Below are 6,000 nucleotides of genomic sequence, written 5' to 3' on the forward strand. Positions count from 1 at the left end.
GAGGGCATATTTTAAGAATACAGGGAAGGCCATTTAAGACAGAAATTAGAATTTTTTTTACTCAGAGTTGTGGGTCTGTGGAATGAATTGCCATAGAGGGTAGTGGGGGCAGATTTGCTGGATTAATTTAAGAGAGAGTTGGTTAAGGCTCTTGTGGGCAGGGGAGTTGAGGGTTATGGGGATAAGGCTGGGATTGGTTTTTAACAGAGAAAGATCAGCCATGATCCGATAAATGGTGGTGCTGGCTCGACGGGCCAATTGGCCTACTCCAGCACCTATTGTCTATTTGGTACAGACCAAATGAAAACCTGCTTTGCCATAATCAGTTCAAAAGAGAATAAAATGATTTTATCCTCAACAATTTAGATGATAATGATAATAATTATTAAAAAGTTTTTTTTTAATTTTCAAAATTGATTGCATTAATTAGACTGGGAAAACAGTGCCTTGAAACATACAATTATGTAAGACATTTTAAATGCTGGTGAAATATTTAGGAAGGTTTTATGTTGACTGGAGAGTATCCTTTGTCAAGAATTCAATGCTATCAGTAGGCCAGCATTTACTGGATTACTCAACCCTAATTGTCCTTGAGTAGGTGGTGGTGAGGCACCTTCTTGAACTGCTGCATTTTTTCTGGTGAAGATGCCTGCTCAGTATCGCTGGAGCATAGTGAAGGACGGGGTCCAGGTTTTAGACCCAAGACAAGGTAATGTATGACTTGAGAGGGGAATCTGCAGCTCAAGGTGTTCCTGAAAGCCTCGTGTATGTCCATGGTGTGAAAGGACACAAGTAGGATTTTTAAAATTTATTTAAAGCACAGTACTGTAGAAACCAATTCCAGCTATTTAAACCCACGCCACCCAATTGCACCCAAATCAACCTACAACAAAACCCCTCGCAGACACGGGAGAGCGCACAAACACATTATAGACAGTGCCAGCTCGCTGGCACTGTAATAGCATCACCCTAACTGCTATGCTAACTGTGTTGACCTACTGGTAGAGCTCAGGTGAATAATATTTAATGCATTTTGTACATGTTGAATATTACTAGTGAGTGAGGTGTCAATCAAGAGTGTTCTTTGCCATGGATGATGTGAGCTTTTGAAATGTTTTTGGAGCTGCAGAAATTCAAGCCCATGGAGAATATTTCATCATTCTCATAATGTTGTCTCATAGATTTTGGAAAGGATTTGAGGTGTTAAGAGATAGTCATTCACTGAGCCTCTCCCCTGCCCTTGGAAAATAGTTAAGTATCAAGCCCACCTCTGCACCTAATGTAGTAGAATTTCTGATCAATGGATCAATTTTAATTCTGGAGGATATCAGTGGTGAAGGAGTTGGTGATAGAATTGTGGAGATACCACGGTAATGCTATTTGTTTCATTTGTACTATCTCTTCTGACTAACCCTATGATTCCTCCCCCTTGGAATTCCCTAATAAAGGTGGTTACGCCCAAGTCCCTCCTCCAGTACAAACCCTGGAATCAGGCCAGCAACATGAGTGCATGTGCAGTCTGATGGGAATAAAAGCCTGTCATCTGGTAACTTTCAGACTTCTGAAGTTATTGATAGCATATCAGTAATGACATAGATGGCTGAGTCCTCTTGTTGGAGAAAGTGATCCTTGACACTTTTGTGTTGCGGCTATGATTTTTAAGCTCATTTATCTAGGTCTTGCTTGGATAAATGTCAGCAAAAAGTTAATGTGCACAAACAGCTTACTCAAGAAATTAAAGCAAAAAAATATGCTTCTTTACCTTACGGAAGAGCCTTATGAGTTGGGTGCAGACAATTTCACAGAAGATGCTACAGAGTCAAGTAAGTGCAGTGTGTAGAATAAAATCATTCATAATTTTAAAGAACAAAAGATTTGTTGATGTTAAGTTTTGGACCATTTCTACAGTGGATGCATTGCCTTGCCATCACAGAGGAAGACTGGTGCATATAAGACTATGAATTTAAACCATTTTAGTTTGGTGTAATTATAATATGCTTAGTGTGGAGATCTACATATGAACACCACTGCTGTCCCTCAACAACACATTCTTTTACAGATTAGTTGAAGTAGATTTGTAGAGTGCCCAGCTCACTTTGACCTTATCTATGGTCATAATCTTCATAAAAACTGGGAAGGATGCACTAAAATTTCTACGTCTGAAGAGTGTTCCAACATGTATTGTTCACTATGAATAATTGTAAGCTTAAAGAATTTTGAAATAAACATCTTATAATGTGTAATTGCTTGCTTGGCATTCTCATCACCCTTCATCTTTCTGCATAAGTTGGATGTAAGAGGAATGGAAAAGGGAAATGAGGGAGTCATCTGCAGCAACATTATCACCACCCTGAGGGCATGTAGATGAGGTTCACAGGTGCAGGAAGTTGGCAGTGGAGGAGAAGGGAATTTGGAGTGGTACAGGTTCTGGAAGATGCTAGTATGGATGGCTGCTAGTGGTGAGATGATGGAGGGCTTCTGAATGGGGCATATGCTGCAGGGTGGAGGGAGGATGCAGAAAACTAGCTAATGGTGGAAGGAGACTGGATGGTGGAGGCCCAAGGCTGGACGCAGGCAAGCACATCGATCGATACCTCCAAGTTCCTTGTGCATGTCTGGGCTTATATCTCTGGCTGAATCTCAGCGATCAGTCATGTTTGCCTGGCACTCCTGCCTGTTGGCATCACATTCCCGATTCTCCACCAGATTCAGTTGACTGCCTCTCCCTACACTCCCGTTCTCATTCCTGGTCCACTAGGTCTAGTTCACGCAAGAGCCTCTGAGTTATTTTGTGGGCTTCCTGCGCTTCTTCCTCCCTTTGGTTCCGGGATAACAAGTGCAACATGTGAGATTTAAATGCCATGTCATGTCCATGAACTCATAAACAAGTGAGGAATGATGAACAGATGAGATACAATTCTTACCAGCCTCTGGTGCAGCAGCAGATGAGGTCCCTTTTTTCTGGGCAGTTGCCGTCTGGCAGTCTGCTAGGTGCTGGCAGTGGATGTGGTGGAGGGAGGATGCAACTGGGGCAGATGATGTACAAGGGGGCATCCTGTTCAGCCCCCCTCCTCCTCCTCCTCCAGTTGCAAACTGTATTCAGGAGATTGTGCAGCACCCCCCTGACTACTAGGTTAAGGGGCTCAGCTTGCTTGCTGGTACCCAGATACTATAAGCCTAGTTGAAATGAGGCCAGTGCAATCTGCTCTTTCTACTCGACTGGAACCGCCTCCTAAGAGTCTTCAGCTTATTTATACCAGAGACTTGTCCCTATTAAACATAATTTCCCTGAACTTGGGTGCTATCCTCACATAAAACCTGCCATCTATAATGGTGTCCGTCAAATCTTGCCCTACAGCCTCCTCCAACCTCAGCACAAGTAGCTCTTGCACTTCTCTATCACCCTAGTTTGCAGACAATTTATTTTGTTTTTTCTGAATCTGATCTTTTAAAACTGCACACCAGATTTTACTCCACTCAGTTTTTATAATGCACACTCGATATTTAGACTACAATAATTTGGATTGCACTTCTAATTGAGGAGAGGAAGAGCCACGCTGAGAGCCAGCCTTACCTCCTGACTCCAGCACATTGCCTCAGTACATGGTTGAATGTGCTCATGTGTAAAATCACGTCATTTCTGTCCTGGGATGGAAGTTGTCCCTTTTCCATTGGTTTAATCAGCATGCTGGCATCAGCTGACGCCAGGGATATGAGGAGGTGTCTAGGGCATCAATCCCCGGCGTGCTGACAATTTTCTTTTTCCACTGGACCCTGTCCCAGTTAATTCCCCATTAATTCCTGGGAAAGGCTCATAATTGGACATGCATATGATCATATACTTAAAATGTTTGCACGAGAATAAATTAATATTTATTATTTATGTTTGTCTCTTTTTTAATTCAATTAATGCACTATTGTCGTTGAGTTCTGGCAATGAGGCATTCTGCCAAATGTTTTTGACAGACCGCTTGGAACCATCTGGTTGGATTCACCTTTGCTTTCTCCCACAGGGCCAGTAGGAAGTTCCATACTGTCCACTTCATTTGATGAACATGTGGACAAAGTTATTTTTCCACAGATACATTTCTACAAATGAAAAGTGAATAGAACATTATCTGGCAACAATGTCAGGTCCAGCCTTTGCAAGAGGGCTATAGGTGGAATGTCAACCTGCTTGGTATTTGCTTTGATGTGATTTTTGTTTGTTTAAGCCATGACATCTAGAAAGAAAGTGATGAATATAATTCACAAGGAATGTTATGAAAGAACATATGTTCTTTAAAGAAGGACTTGAAACTTTAAAAATGTTTTTATCAGCCTGACATCAAGGTTCCTTTAAATTTCCTTTGGATATTAGTTGGTCAGTTTTATCTGAAAAGATCTTTAATAACCAACAAACCTGATGTATTGGGGTACATCCTGAGAGCTTTCTATTGGCCGGTGAGTAGACATTGAAAGATGTCTCAGCTTGGGTGAGGAAACTGCAAATGCAATTTCACAAATAAAAGTTAAATCATTGATTAATTGTATTATTCAGAGGACTGTTTCAGCACAGAAAGGTTTGCGCAGGAGACGAGTATAGTATCTAAGAAAGGATAATTGCCTTCCTGATCTGCTTCCCCTAGACCAAGGGTAGCCAACCTTTTAATTTTTAATTTAGACATACAGCACAGTAACAGGCTATTTCGGCCCACAAATCCATGTGGCCCAATTAACCTTCACCCCCGGTATGTGCTCATGGGCCAAAGTGGCCTATTTCTGTGCTGTATATCTAAATTAAAAATTAAAAGGTTGGCCACCCCTGCTCTAGACTTAATTAGGTTTCCCATCCCTGCTTTAGGTGAAAAACCTACTGTCTCTCTTGTGTTCAGGGTTCATGATACTCAGTCACTGAAAATTTGTTGAATCCTTTAGGCTTCAGGAAAAGCAATTATGAGATGAATGTCATCCTCTAAGAACCAGCGGGATGGGAATGGGAGAGATTTTACGAGTTTGAACTTAAACCCAATCCTCACACCCTGCTCATAGTTTGCCCATTTCTGTAATGAATGGATGTGAGATTAGGGCTTGAGTTTCCAAATGAAGGGTTTGGATACTCTTGTGAGCTTGGCATACTTTGATTTATACTGATTGAGGTTCCCATTCTTTGAAAAGCTCAAATAGGAAGAAAGTGGGGAAATCTTTGAGCTACAGGTTAGGTGCCATCTGTAAATAATTTCAAGGTTAACTCCTGCATAACCAGTGGAACTCATCACCCTCCATCTCACCACATGGAACACAAAATTGCAATGAAGTAGCAATTGGCCCACTCACTCCTCTCCTTGGGTGTGAAATTGAAGTTTAATTGACACTTTATGCCTCGTACAGTGAGAAGGGTTCTTCTGTGAGAAGTTACCAGGTCAGCTCTAACACTCATACCTCAGTATAAAGCAGAACTCAATTTACAGGATACAGAGAGAGTAGAGTAGAAACATTGTACTTTATAAAAAGAGTGGATATTCAAGGAACTCGCAAGACCTTACCTTACCTTGCCTCGCCAGTGCCATTTTCCTCCTTGTACCACTGTTACATTTGATACAGTGTCAGTCCATCAAAATTAGAATTGCAGTGCAATTGACAAATGAGAAATATTACTCGGAATATATTTCTTTCGTCATGTTTCATTCATCAGGGTACAGCTCCTTGGACTCTGGAAATTCAGTATTGGGGACGCATTTTATGGATAATTCAGAGTAGAATTGCTGCTCGGAGTCAGTCAGAATGTTGTTATTTTATGGGATGAGAATGGGGATAGAATCATAGAACACTACAGCATAGAAACAGGCCCTTCAGCCCATCTAGATTGTGTTGAACTATTGTTCTGCTTAGTTCCATTGTGTCACAAAGATAGCCATCTGTAAGACTAGGTTTAACTGGACCAAGCACAACAAAAAAAAGTCTATAAAAAAGATAGAAACTAGATATTTTGTTTGGTGTTATTTGTATCCTTTCCTTTCA

The sequence above is a fragment of the Narcine bancroftii genome, chromosome 4, assembly GCF_036971445.1.
Source record: "Narcine bancroftii isolate sNarBan1 chromosome 4, sNarBan1.hap1, whole genome shotgun sequence".
Classification (NCBI taxonomy): Eukaryota; Metazoa; Chordata; class Chondrichthyes; order Torpediniformes; family Narcinidae; genus Narcine; species Narcine bancroftii.